Source organism: Acipenser ruthenus, chromosome 24 (genome assembly GCF_902713425.1).
Source record: "Acipenser ruthenus chromosome 24, fAciRut3.2 maternal haplotype, whole genome shotgun sequence".
Taxonomy (NCBI): Eukaryota; Metazoa; Chordata; class Actinopteri; order Acipenseriformes; family Acipenseridae; genus Acipenser; species Acipenser ruthenus.
In genome coordinates this window covers 26,199,938-26,215,049 of record NC_081212.1, presented here as the reverse complement: position 1 = coordinate 26,215,049, position 15,112 = coordinate 26,199,938, and the positions used below count along the sequence as shown (strand labels likewise).

The 15,112-nt window shown below is 43.1% G+C and overlaps 1 long non-coding RNA gene across 3 annotated transcripts in view; it reads left to right on the top strand.

Annotated features, from left to right (window-relative positions):
* LOC117429261 (uncharacterized) overlaps positions 1-5,853 on the top strand; it is a 48,885-nt gene extending 43,032 nt beyond the window's left edge. For 2 of the 3 annotated variants that reach the window (XR_009308440.1, XR_004548399.3), the window contains exon 4: positions 622-5,853. This is a non-coding gene — a long non-coding RNA (uncharacterized LOC117429261). The remainder of the gene's footprint in view (positions 1-621) is intronic. The other variant, XR_009308441.1, reaches the window with a different exon arrangement.
* Positions 5,854-15,112: the final 9,259 nt, after the last annotated feature.

The following is a 15,112-nucleotide window of genomic DNA, read 5'->3' as shown; positions in this document are numbered from 1 at the left end:
ATTCTGTGCTGGCTTTGAGGTTCTCAGTCCACACAATGGCATTTTATTACATTTGTATTTTTATTTATTTTGAGATTAAAGCTTTATGTTAGCCTAGTCAGCCTTGACAGTTGGTGAACTCAATATGAAGGTTTGTCAAAATTCACATCTTCACACACACACACACACACACACACACACACACCCACACACGCACGCACGCACGCACGCACGCACACACACACACACACACACACACACTGGAACATGCTAATAATTCAGCTCTGTGTTTATACAGGTGTGCCCTTATCAGCATATATGGATAGCAATGTTTTTTTTTTGTTTTCTGAAATCATGCATTTATGGGACAAACACATCTGTACTGTATTCAGTGTCCAGTATGGGGGTACATAAATACGCATTCAAACTCCTTAAAGGTATCAATACGCATTCAAACTCCTTAATGGCATCAATAGCAACGGCTCCTGATACAGCTGCCCTCACATTTGTATTTAGTGGATTCAGCCATGTTAATAAATGACCCTGGAGGAAACTGGATTTCTGTAGTTAGAGGGTGGCGGTATTAAGATTCGCCACTGTTTATAGAATTAAAATAGGCCTCCTTGTGTGTTTTGTGTTCAGCAGGTCTGCAGCAGCCCAGGGACCGGAGCATCTCACTGGTGTCACAGAGGAGGAGGGACGGGGTCCAGCTTCAAAAACATCAGCGTTCATTTCAAACCTCAGGACTGTTGAGTGTGGATGAGTGAAACAGCAGAGACACTGTGCTGTGATGTACAGCAATGGAAATCGAATATGAGAACGGTTTAGAATGTGTCAGCCTAGTAGTGATGTCACGCTGTGCATAACCCATACTGCACGACGCTTCATAGAACTTCCTGACTTGTGATTTATAATCAGGTAACACGTCCCGTGCAGAGTCTTATCATAATAGACCTAATCTCTTTGGGCAAACTGTCCAAGATGCTTACAACAACACCCTAAACACGCCACTTTTTAAACTTAGAAATAAAACCAAGCCTGCTTAAAACAGTTTGTCCAGACAGCTGTTTAAATATTATGTTATGATAGGTCTCCCCAATTAAATTCAACAGCACTGCAATACACACCCTGGCACCAATTTCCAGAGTGTATTATTCATTAAATTTAGATTGATATGAAAGGGGAATCAGATCACTGCTGTTGAGCTGCTGTAAGTCCAGGGTGAGTAAATGCAAACAGAAAGCTGCTGCTAGTTCCCATCGTGTTCTCACTGTATTGCATGAGCTGGGCCTTCATTCAGGTCCCAGCAGTACCGCTGTGGCACCATCTTCTGCTCCTCTCGTCATTTCATTTGATTTATTCATATCCGATCATTCAGGGTTTCATTGGTTTTTGTTTCACATGTAGGCTGCGTGCTTGAGAGTTTCTGGCGGGTGCTTATTTCATCCTCGCTGAATGAAAGTTTTGTTCTAATGATCATAACTGATTCTACAAATACCACAAGAATAAATGCAGGCCACCAAGCTCTCTGCAAACGACACAGCCTGAAACCCCCTGATCCACTGGAATGACTTACTGCTTTGATTCTCACTTTTGATAGCTATGTTATTCTGTGTTGGTGCAGAGGCAGAGACATTCACAATGGTACACTGATTTGATAAAAAGGAATCATTCGGAATGGATCCTGCACTGGTAAGTGAACACGCAAGACAGAGATACAAAAGAGGTCACCAGAAATACAGACTGCCAATACAGAGGTGCACATTAATAATAATAATGACTGGATTGGTACTACATTGCATTGGCTTTTTAGGTAAACGTAATGTTATTAGAAGCCTGTGCTGCCTTTAAAGCATGTCTCTTACCCCCTATTATTAAAGGAATCAAAACATCAATATGTTTTATTTGTATTTCATTTTATTAATTGTGTATTTGTTTGTGTTGTTCTATGTTGTATATTTGTACTTTTTTTTGGGGGGGGGGGGGTGATTATCAAAAGTATTGACATTTGCATTTGTATGGATCCTTTTGAGTTCCAGAATGACTGGTCAGGATATTTGTCCTTCATGCTTCTGCAACACTGGCTCCTACAGGACTTCATAAGGGAGGAATCAATAAAGAAGTATATCACTCATGCTATTCCCTCATGCATGACACATAATGCAATGAAGGGTCTGTTCCATTGATCGAAACAGCAATGGATCTTCATTCCACCACCGTTCAGATCAATCTGATCAATACTACTCCCAATATGTTGTTACAGAAAGCAAGACCCCACAGAAGTGCACTTGCTCAGAGATCTTGGTTGTTATTGATTGATTGCAGTGATCCAACACTGTTTACAGTGATCCGTTTGAGCTCAATTAATTCCAGCCCAATGTGTTTAGAGATGTCTAGAAGACTTCGATTTACCGTTAGTAAATCAGGCTCCGTGGAGCAATCCAGCAATGTTTACCGCTGAAGCCCTGGCTTCATAATCTGACTGGCATCATAAAGGTAATAAGAGTGAGGTGTCTGAAACCCACAAAGCCACCACACAGCAATTTAACACAATTCAATATAACTGTCACTTGAGACAGACCCAGGGTAAAATCGTAGGTGGCTGTTATCCAAAAACACAGTAGCGGCTGGGCTGAAGCTTTGTTGAAAAATACATTCATTCCATTGAAAATATTTATTTACAATGGGTCGATGGAAAGTAACAGAGGTTTTATTGTAGCACATCCCCCCCCCATCTCCCCCTCCAGGTTCATCCATTTATAAATGAGGGGTGCGGTCTTCTTTTCAGCTGTTCGTTTGCAGTTTGCAATTAGCGGTTTGTCGTCTCTGTTGATTAAAAGCAGGGAATTATGCTCACGATAACTGCCCCCCGTCTCCTGCCCCCTGTCCCCCCGCTAAATATTTGCCTTTTAAATCAAAGAAAGTGTGAGTGGATGCATCATTGATGGGAGTAGTGGGGTGGCCTTCGTACTACCCATTGTGAGAGGAAACTAAACACAAGCACAAGGCCAGGAGTTCCTAATTAATGGTCTGAGTTGTTATCTGGACAAAGCTCTGTTATTCTTTAATGGACGGAGCAGGAGGGACAGAAGGACTTGATCCAACGTTCTGATTGTTGTTTCTCAAGAGATGAGCAAACTAGGGCGATTGCCGTCTTCCACAAACAATAAGACGTCTGGGCGCTCTTGTCCATTATTAGGAGCGAAGTCAACGTTTTCACCAGCCGCCCTTCCTTCCAATGTAATATGAGGGACAGAGAGCAAAGCAGCTAGGCCCCGGAGATAAAGAGAATCGGAAGACCAGAGCAGCCGAATTCAGTGTCACCCTCTCTCAATGTGACACGGGAGAGAGAATTCAGCAGAAAACAACGATACCAGGAAGGTCCCACTGATGAATGGGATTGTGTAGCCTAAATATTTGTGTCACCCCAAAGCAAAGTGCAGCATATACACAAGATAAAGCAAATACCAACTGGTAAAGCTGGAGATGTCAGTGTAAAGTATACTCATGTTTCCTGCGAGCATGATGTGATCAGGGTTATTTTCTCACCAGTTCTCAGATGCTGAGCAGGGTTAGGCCTGTTAGTTCTGTAATGTATTGTGTCAGGTGGTACTGGAGCATCTTGTGAATAGGATGGTGCATTTCCAAATACATCCCACCTGTTACCATTAAATTAGAAGATTTATTATTGGTTCCATTTCCATTTATTTAGACGTCTTTCTCTTACATCTGGAAATAACTCTTAATAGTGTTCGGAGCTCTGTTGCTATGTGGGTGTCAATAACACACACTCTGTTACAGTTTGTTCAATGAAGACATAACAAGGGCTTTGACTAGACACCCTGCCCAGCCTCCCAGGTTGCCCAGGACTTGGACCCCTGGATCAGCTCACAGTGACCCCTGGCGAAGCCCCAGCGCTGGGCTGCAGTGCCCCTCGGAGGCCAGTTCAGAAAGAGACCGGACATCACATTTTGTCAGCCCTTGATGTGATTTGACAGCTCAGTAATAACACACCAAATCCTCTATTTTGGTTGGTTTCCCTGCCGTCCTCATTCATAATGGTTCAGTAGAGATTTCTTTATTTCAACACAAACAATGGTCTCTTTCTCCCTCTCCCCTCTCTCTCGCATACACACAGCCGCGCGCATTGACGGTAATGGATGACATCACTCCCCAGACAGAAAGAGGGGTTCCGTTTGGTTTTCAGAGGGGATCGTGGGAACCTGGAGGCTCTCACAATGTTTGCTCTGTTGTTTTCTCTCCCTGTTTCCCGCTGCAGTGTGTGGCGGCTGCTCTCTCTCTGCCTGGCTCAGCATCTTCATCCCCTCCATGCACAGCAGCCCTCCTTCAGAACACAGCGGCTTCCGAATTCCTGACTTCAAGCACAGCATCGCTCTCCAAAGCACAGTGAAAAAGAACTCCAGTGTACCCTTTTACCTCCTGTCACTCTCTGCTGTGTATGCACAGTGCTTTTTTCTGGCTAGCTCACTTCCTCTTGCTCTCCATTGATATCACCTGTGTGAATATCGGGGTCTATCTCGAGTCTGTGAGTTCTTCAAGTATTATTCCCATGCTTTTCCCATGTGAATATGCTATCAAACATTTTCCATCGTGTACCACCATTGTGTGTGTTTACCGTGCTTTCCTTTCCTTTATCATTCTTTCACTGTGCTTTGCAACATTTTCCATGGTAAACTTTTATCATTTAAACATTTGAATTTTTGGGGTATGCCTGGTGAATTCTGAGCTGAAATGAGCTGTGGTAAACTCTGCCTAGAGAAACGCTAATCAGATATTGCAGTGCTGGAGATAATACCAGTACTGTAACTAAATACCTCCCCAAGGTGAACTAGGTGGGGTCTTTAACCTCTGGAGGTGTGAGTTTGAATGAGACTCAGATTACAAACCCAATTCTAGCGGCTTTAGTGATCTCAGTCCCCACAAGTCCAGATTACAAAACCACAGGCGGTACACAATTCTGTGGCACAGGGCACCAGTGCAGAACAGAGAGGCTGCAGACTGGATGGGCATGGAGACTGACCTGCTCGCTCGTCCTCTAAGAGAGAGGGATTACACTTGGGTGATGCTTGTGGATCACTGTGGGGGAAACTCACGTTGCCACTGCTTGTGCGATCCCTACTCTGTGGATAAATAAAAGAGAGGATCTTCAGTCACGGTCACAGAAAGTTAACTTGTGCAATAGGACATACACCTGTATTCACTCAATCTGAACAGAGTCAGATCTTAATACAAAATCATCTAGGACTCTTCAATAACAACTAACAACTGGAACAGTGCACATCACATTCTGATTTATGTGTTTCCTTCTGTTGCAATATGAAGCTCCAGGGAGCAGCTGATTGATTTAAAAGGCAGTGGTATTAAGATGCTCCACTGTTCAGATCAAATGAATAGACCTGCATGAGTGTTACAAGGGAAAGCCTTGAAAACAAAATCAGATTATTTCATGAAAGCCAACGAGGATGGGTAATTTGTCACCCATGAGATCATAAAAACATAAAGGAAGAAAGACTAAAAGCAAATTTTCAGTATAGGTGTTCTTATTGGCTGAACTGGAGGAGTCATACCCAGCATGCATCAGCAGGGCTGACATAACAGCTGGTTAATTACATTCTCCACTCCAGAACTCTGTTATTAGCCATAATTGCACCTTGCTTCATGTGCTTTGTCATTTACCTGAGCTGAAATTTACACTGTTGGAGGTGAGGACTTTCTTCTTGTAATAGGAGCCGTGAAATTGGGGGTTGGGGTGGTGGCATGGCAAGCACACAAAAAAGACCAGCAGAAGAATCCAAACCTGGTGTTAAACAGGGGTGTTACTCAGGCACCCGAGAGGAATAATCCACTCTGCGTTTTAAACACGGGTGGGGGGAGGGGGGGGGGGGGGGTGGAATTCTCAAGGCAGCAGAAATCTATTGTCTATTTTGATATTATGCATCCACCTGCTGAATAAATTGCATGAAGATACTTTTATAAAACTGACTCTTTTTTCACTGTGCTTTTACTATGCTTTGCTATGCTTTACCATGGCAGACTTTAATACATAGCTGAACTGAAGCAGCACTGTTCTGAAATCATGTCTAATATATATATAGAAAGGAATGCGATTTCTAATGGTAAGATCGGCACTCAGGGGTTATTCTCCTTCACTGTTAAAGCCAACCCCCTCTAGGTGTGACTTACATACCTGTAAGGCTTCATTTTAACAATTCCATAATCACCTGTTTTGTTCACTCTAGCTTAGCTCGTGCAGCCCCCTGGGAGAGAGCAGGCACGGCACCATTGAAGAACAAGGGAGTTTGTTCCAGGCTGCCCAGCCTTCCTCCTACTCCCTCTGTTCTGGGGATAATAGAAGCAGATTGGACCAGCTGTTGAACAATAAAAGACTCAAGGACGGCAAATTATTGAGCTAAGAGACGCTGATTAGATCAGTTTCCTAGCATTCACACGCTCTGTGAAAGAAGTTCACACCTGAGATAATACAGGCTAACCTGCCTGCTGCTGCGTTAACCCCTCCATCGCCTGGGCAACGCCTCCTGCTCCTCGAATGGGAACGGTACAGGCAGAGGCCTTGTTTTGAAAAAGTACAAAGCGGACAAAGAAGGAGTTAAAGGGAAGCTCTGAAGGCTCTGAAGGGACGTCACACAAAGAAAAAACAACAACAACAAAACCACTGCGTGGTTTTGCTAAAGGATATAGGGCTGTATTCATGAGGCATTAGCGTGCTGGTAAATGCACAGGACGGTAGTGCATTGTGATGCTTCATGAATAGAGCAGAACTACAGATTTACAGCCTTGGACTGCCTTACCTAAGCTAGCACAATAAAAAAAAACCTCCATATTAACAAGAATCAGAACCAAACTGATGTATTACTCATTCAGGTTTTTTTTTAAGATTGGTCTCCTTTCAGAAAATAGAAGTTAAATAATGGAGCCACCACATGCCTGCCGTTTACTTACTATTATCTAGATCAAACAAAACTGTCGTGCTTCTTTTTCTTGTAATAAAAAGAAGTCCCTTTCCACTGCTTTCTCTGGGGGTTGAAAGTTCTTTTAAAGGGTCCTATTCAGAGAGAACACTATCCATCAACCAAGAAATATGAGAACATAAAATAAAGTATTATGCATTAATAAAAAGAAAACATCCTGGGAATCCCTAGCAATGAAAGCTATAAACTATTATTATTATTATTATTAGTAGTAGTAGTAGTAGTAGTAGTTCTCTATTATTAGTAGTATGTCTAGGTGTAAGGGCAGCAACAAACAGGAACTACAAATAAATGGTCTAATTTTATAGTTCATATTTTTGTAATGGTATAGAAATGAGCAATACACTTTTATATTCTACACTTATAATATCAATAGCATTTCTATCTGATAAATGTGTTTTAAAACTGCATTTATATTTGATGTATATATTAATAACACACGTTCACTGTCATAACCTCAAACAAATACACATGGAAGCATGCTTTCTAACACTGTGGATTAATCATTCATATCAATAATCATGATAATAACACTGCATTCCCACTATCCACTGTCAAAATGGAGCACCTAAGAAAATACAAACAGAAAACTGAATTAATCCATTGAGCTACTTTTAAACGGCCCATCATTACAACACAGTGACTTAAGTGACAGTAATACTGAACACATACATTATTTTCCTATTTCAAGTAACATATACAAAATAATTATAAATGCCCACATATGTAGTATAAAATGCAAAATTTATATCACAAAATAATCTCCCTAAATAATAATAAACAGATAAGAGATTAATCAGTGTAATTCATTTGTACTAGCTCACTAGTGGGATGCATCAAAACGTATAACATTTCTCTCCATGCTGTACACTGTATTTGCAAATACACAGACACAGCCATGTATACACCGATGTTTATTTGCATGATGTATAAGATGTATTGTGGGATTTAAACACATCTAGCAATGTTCTAACTTGTGACTGAATTCCATGAACAACATTCCAGACAGAATGCTTGCAATCTATACAGTAGCCATACCCAGTCTGGAAAACATGCAAAGTCCAGACAGCATCTCTGGAGGGTGAATGATGGGAACCGAGAGTTTTGGGGGGAGGGGTGGGGGTTGTGGGTTCCCAGACTGGACCGTGAGAGATCTGTATTGAGAAGTGGTCCGGGGGGGATTCCTTTACTGACGGGACCCCCCTCCCTGTTTTTACGCTGGCTTTATGCAATGTCAGACACAGCACACTCTGCCCATTCTCCCACACCCCTCACTCTGCATACATCTGCATGTCTTGCTATGAATATGCATGGCAGGCTCGCGGGTCAGATTAACCGTCATTGTGGAATGGGAGTGCCATTCACAATGGGGGCACAATGGGTCCTGAGCCCTGCCTGCCTTACCTCCCTGCCAGCCAGCCAGCCAGCCAGCGTGGGACCCCCTGATTTAGGAGCGTCTGTCCCCCCGACGGGACAATTCGGATGTATGAGAATGTGTGTGTCTCATACGTGTCGATGTGTGTGGGTGTCTGCATTGTGGGTGCGTGCGTGTTGGGGAAAATAAATATTGCTGAAACACAACCATTACTAAATATATAAACATATATATATATAATTGCACTACCCGTATATACAGCCCCATACTTCCAGGAGGATGCTGTACAATATGTTTAGTGGTTTATTGTAATGTATTACACTATTGTAATGTTTTGTAGGTTTATTTATTAGGAATGCAGCAGTTATAATATAGGTCAGTTTGGGCACTGTTAAACTGCAAAGTTAATGTGATCATTTCCCATCAAGAAAAAGTGAGAAGGCTTGTGCTTTACCATGGGTCCCTGCAAACAGATTCATTGTCTGCTGTGTAGTTTTGCCATGTTAGTGCGTTTCAGATTGATTTATTAGATGCAATATAACAAACTGATACTAAAGCGCGTTGGCAAATGTCTTATAATACCCTCCAACTGAGGCAGCATACCAAAATACATTTTAAATAATCTGTGAAGAATCAATGCAGGTGTGGAAACCTGCAAAATGCTGTATACACTGAATAAGAATACAGTGTTGGGTCAGGTGACTCACTGCTGTCAAGGGTACTGCTGACCCCTGCTGGTGAGATGAGGTAATGGGATATGAGCATGAAAAAAACCAGGGGAGATCCTTCTTTTGTATAGTGGTTAAGATGCCCACTTGGACACTGAATACTGTGTGTATATATATATATATATATATATATATATATATATATATATATATATATATATATATATATCCCACACACAATCAAACATATGGTGCTTTATAATGTTAAAATAATGTTACATTTTGTAATTTATATTTTATAATTACAGGGGTCTGTTTGACACCATGCCGTGGTAGTCATTAGTTATGCATAATTAGCAGCAGTATGCAAATGAGGCTGCGCAAAGAAACGGAAGAAATAAATAAAACTCTTTTATGCAGAAGCCTCAGAAAAAAAAGAAAAAAGGAAAAAGAAAGAAAGGGAGTCTCTTTCACAGCGCTGCAGTGCCTCTCGTTAGCCCTGTGGATTTGGCGGGGGGCTGTCAGAGAAAGTCAGATAATGGATGGCGGTGAGGGGCCCAGGCGGGCGGCAGCTCTCAACTGGCCTGGGTTTCTTCCCCTGGCTGTGAAGGAATGTGTGGAGCTCCTTTCAGGCAGAGGGAAAGTCAAGGCTGCCCGCGGACAGCCGGCCCATGTCAAAGGGATCTGTCAGAGTGCCTCCCAGCATGGCCTGCCTCTCCCTGGGGGAACACAGGCAACGAAGAAGGCCCAATTGAGGAAAGCAGAGGGATGTGTCAATCACTCACCGGCTGGAAAAAAGAGATGTCTCGTCTAGGACAACAGGCCTGCGAAACTAGGCCTCTGCGTGCCCTTGCTAGCTGTCAGCCTCGCCTAGCAACTGCAGCCCGGCGATAGAGAGGCTTCATGCCTAGCAACGGGAGCCTAACTCTGTAAGGGCCTTGCTCCCTAGCAACGAGGCCCTGCGATCGCAAAAGAGTCTCGTCTGAGGCCTACTAAAAAGGCTTTTTCTTGTCAAGGAAAGATTCATCTCATGGACTGTGAAAGGCGGTTCCTCCCCCTTTCAAACATTTGTCAAGCAGGGTAAAGAAAGGCCTGTATACTTGGCGGATAAGATCATGACTAATCTGTTGTTCCTCGCAGCTGAGTCCTGACTGGGGCTCTAAAACAACTTTACTGAGCTGCAGGCTGCCGGTCCTGAATACCGATGAGCTACCTGTCAGACAATCGAGTCTCTTACATTTCTATGGGCCGAAACTTTCCTTAATGACTGTGAAAAAGGAGGGGTAGATTTTCCATAAAAAAGATTCAGATTCCATAACAGTGGAATAGAAAAATATCTATCTATCTATCATCTCTGAAGTATGTCATTTATTTGAATTTACAGTGGATTGATGGTGATCAATATCTGTATGATTTTTTTTTTTTTTGCAGTTTGGTTTGCAGTAACTTACAGTAAACACAACACACCACGTCTAATATATATATATATATAATAGTCATATTATTTCAGGGGTAGACACAGCATCAATTAGACACAGGGTAGTCCCAATACTGCCTCAATACTTTTAAGACGGATCTGTATATTAATCTGGTCTTAGATCTTTTTTATTAATTCACACCCAGATTTCTCTAGGTTTTGCTTTAGCTGGGTGAGGTAAATCTCACAGACCTTTCCTGGTTAAACGTGTCTCAATGAATAAATCAATGAAATCAAAGTGTTTACTAGGAGGGATCTGGTGAGAAGCCTTAACCACCCCTGGAAAGAAAAAGCAAGGCCAGGGCTGGGAAAGAGATTGAAAAGAAAGACATTGACTAGCACCAGTTCCTGAAAGCGCCAGCGTCCAGTGTGGGAGAAAGTGACAGTGAAGCAGAGCGCTATTCCTCCCGAATTAACGAGTACACTTGAAATAGATTAGCTAGATCCAGATGGCTGGGACAAAAAAGACCTCGGAGAAACACATTTCACTTTTGTTGTTTTGAAAATAAAGGCAGTCCAGCGATGAGAACCCTGGCAGGCCGCAGGTCTTTTTTGTGGAACCGCTGAAGGAAGATAATTGAAACACCGATGCTGGTGTGGCAGAAGGATTGATTGAAGGAGCCCGTGAATCCCTTCATTCCAATCAATTAACCCCAATTAACACCAGGCCCGGCTCTGAAGCCCCAGTAATCAGATGGATCCTCCTCGTCATTAGCTGTAATACCAGCCTGCAGGCTCTCTAACTGCAGGGCAGGGACCCTGGGGGTTAAAGAGTGAACAGAGAGCGTTCACTGGGGAGGCGGTGAGGAGAGGGTTCAGGAAAACCTAACCTGTGTGTTTCATGTGTTTCCATGAGGCACGGATTGTTTTAGTTCCCAGCACTGCGGGATCCTTGCTTTTGCAATAAGATGACATTAGAGACGTTTCCAAAGCACCGGTCGGTGTTAAGTTTACGTTGTTTATTGCAAGAGAACTGCCTTATTTTGTTTAATTATTTTGCAGGAAAGCTGGGTCAGATTTCTAATTCAGATATCATGTCTAAAATCACTCCCCATTAAGGTGTTATTCTTCTAGAGTTGGCTGTAAAGATTTCTTTTTATTCATACCAGATATGATAATTGTGCCATTATTTTGCAGGGTTGAATCAAATCTTGATTGTTGGCACGTCTCACCAGCACTCCCACTCCTGGCCCTGTCAATCAGCCCTTTGATTGACAGGGCAGGCTAGCAATCAGTAGGTCCAATTAGCCCCCATTAGGAGGTGTCCGTTTCCTCTCCCACACTCTCTCCCTTTCACAAGCAATCCCAGGCAGGTGGCTCTTCTAATTGGAGGAATCTTTAAGCCTAAACCTCTTGCTCTCGTTCGCTTTTTTTTTATTTGCAACTGTCCCTTTCACACCAGGGCTGGTGCCCTAGCCTGCAAGCCCAATGAAGGAGCCCCGCCTGCCTCCAGCACCATTGTCTGCCTCTTACACAAGGGTCGTGCTCCCTAAGACCAGACCCTTTGACACAGGCTGATGGATTCACGTTGCCTGACAAAGAGCCCTGATTGAGTTTTAATGAAGTCCCGGAGTCCATCTTTTAAGTGGCTGCTGAATATACATGAAGATGGAGGTGGATGATGGAGAGAGAGTGAAAGACAAAAAACAACATACAAGTGATAGGAAGTAAAAGGTAATCCCTCATAACAAGGAAACTTAAGGGAGGGCATTAGCATGACAAGGCTGGGTCAGGGGGAGCATGAGGGGGCTGGAGCAGGAGCAACCCTCCTTCCCTCCAAGGGGAGTTACTGGGTTAATTGGAACACTTGTCCCAGGGTCCGCTTCCTTCATCAGGGAAAAAGAAATCCAAGAAAGGATCACAAAAGACTTGTTTAGGAGGAAAACTGGAAAGGGGAGAGATTCTCACAGATATATATTAAGAAAGAACCCTCCCCCCCCCCCCCCCCCCCGTTCTCCCCCTCACAATATGAGTGAGGGGTACACAGTGGGGCAGATGGGTCCAACCTGCCCCCTGTGGCATTGAGTTAATATCTGTGCATTTGAAATAAAAGTACACAACACATTGTACCTTTCAGGTATGGTAACCTGCAATATTTCAGCATTCTTCGATAGGGGGCAGGCTTGTCCTTCAATATGGAATCAATCTGGCATTTAACATCTATCTCTGTATCTATCTATCTAGCTATCTATAGCATCTACAGTATGAATCAGATGCAGCGTTCACAGGACACACTCACAGCTAGTCACCTTACGTAATTGAACCCTCAGCATTTTAATATTTCACAGTAGTACTTTAATATACAAACCAAGTGACCACCAGTGGAGCCGCACGCTGCAAGCAAGACTCTTAACCACAAAAGAGCCAAGCTCGTCTGCATGAACCACATGTCACCTCCCAGGGTCACAGTCACTACCGGCAGTGCACCACACAGCAATGCCCATTTCATTCTTCCCTCTTTTAACCTAAGCTACTGCCTGCAGCCAATCTATGAGATCTGTGTCATGGCACCAAAGGAGCATCTTAGCCAAAGAGGCTGAGCCATGTGCAGGTGTGGTTCTTGAGTTTGTAACCACGTCACACAACGCTGCCCGTTACACAAGCAGAGCTTTATCAGTTTTGTACAATTTCCTCCATCTGGTATGAGGGTTCCCTGTGTTCGGGGTGCTTTATGATGCAGTGTGGGAGCTCCTGTGCCCGCTGTCTCAAGGGCAGGATGGGGATTTTAAACTGAGCTGCAAACCCTTTGAAGGAATCCTAGTGCAGCCCATCACTTTGTTTTCCTGCCCCCCCCCCCAGCCTCCCACCTCCGTCAAACTGCCCCAATCAGCGATATAATTATTAGGGGGCTTGGGGGTGAAGAATTGGGAATAAAAGACATCAAACTACCCCCCCCCCCTTCCCCTCAATACAACAGCAACAAGAGGCCAATTTGTCCCTGTGCCCACCCCCCCTGCTGAGTTATTTAGCTTCAATGGCAGGTACTGATTAGGAGCAGCCCGGCCAATCCTGTTCCCCTAACCCCCCCCCTACCCAGCTCTTCTTAATCTGATTACAGTCTTTATAGAGCTCTTCAGACAGGACCGGCCCAGGGGGACAAAGGCAGCCCAAGGGGTTTCACACACGCTCTCTCTGGGCTATGTGATCTGAGTGGAGACCGTTCTCTTTTAAAAATCCACTGGCAGCCCTTTTCAGGCTGCAGCCCTCCCAGGCCACCTGCCTGCCCGCCTGCCTGCCTGCACAGCTCAGAGGGGGGATTAAGAAGAACAACTCTGTTACAGCCAGGCTCTCGAGAGTGACCCCACCCTCCACCACCACCACCACCTTCGTCCTTTCCCACTGTGTGTGTGTGTGTGCCTTGTTAGATAAGACACGAGAAGGGACTGAACCCAGCTCTCTCCCCCACCACCACCATGGGAAAATCAGCAAAATGAGGAACATGACTCTCGCACCCCCCCACCGCACAGCTAATCTGTATCTTGTAATCCACAGCCCCTGGGTGAGCGAGGACCTCTACTCACACTCTCTCCCTTCTTCTGATTCTTTTTGTTCTGAATGCCATCCATGTAAAGAAAACCCAATCGTGTGCTCTAGCTATGGCATTAGCCAAAATGCATGTATGTAATGTATAGATATTGGTTTGCAATTAAAGGAGCAATAGCATTTTCTTTTCACAATGAGCACAATGGACTCCAAAGCCGTTTTATAATTGAAATGTATGTCATTTTCTATCTATCTATACATATATACTTACTTACATATATACACATGCATGCATGCATGCATACATACATACATACATGCATACATACATTCTCATATTCCTCAAGCCAGGCAAGATTGCTAAATATAAACATATATACATATCCTTCATTGAATGAGCAGTACACTGTCATTACAACGTAACTAATGTGATTTCAGATACGTACCTGATCAACAACCCCAAGCACACTGTATTATAAAGAGTGGGTTTCCATTGCTTATTAACTGCTGGCCATTAGAAATCAATGCTATCTAAGTTCACTTAAGTTCAAGAACAGTCGTGTTCATTGCTTGTAGTGAATTATGCAACACATGTGTTTTCCCTTGTAATGTGCATTTCCATATGAATACATGCATTGGAAATGACTAGGAGTGACCAACTGTGTGGTCAGTGCAATTGACCTTGATGACCGTACACACTTCCATGCCTCAAGGCAAGACAGAAAAACATCTCTGTCAGACAGATGAAGTGCCTCTCCTGATCCCTTACAGTTTTCTCTCATATATTATGTATTACTATGGGTGTTTAAAGGTGTGGATGCTTTACAAAAAAATAGCATCATATATTCACTTTGTAAAACAACCTTCCTTCATAACATATTTTCTCTCACTCTCTATCTCTCTCTCTCTATATATATATATATATATATATATATATATATATATATATATATTCAAATAATACAGAAACACTATTTGTAAGAATGATATAACTGTAAATGATATTTAGGACCGTAATTATTAAAATAAAAACATTTCAAAAATGAATTTAGTGGTTTTACTCATTGAGTCTATATTGCTATGAAAAGCGTTGTCAGTAAAATCTCTAGGACTGTTTTTT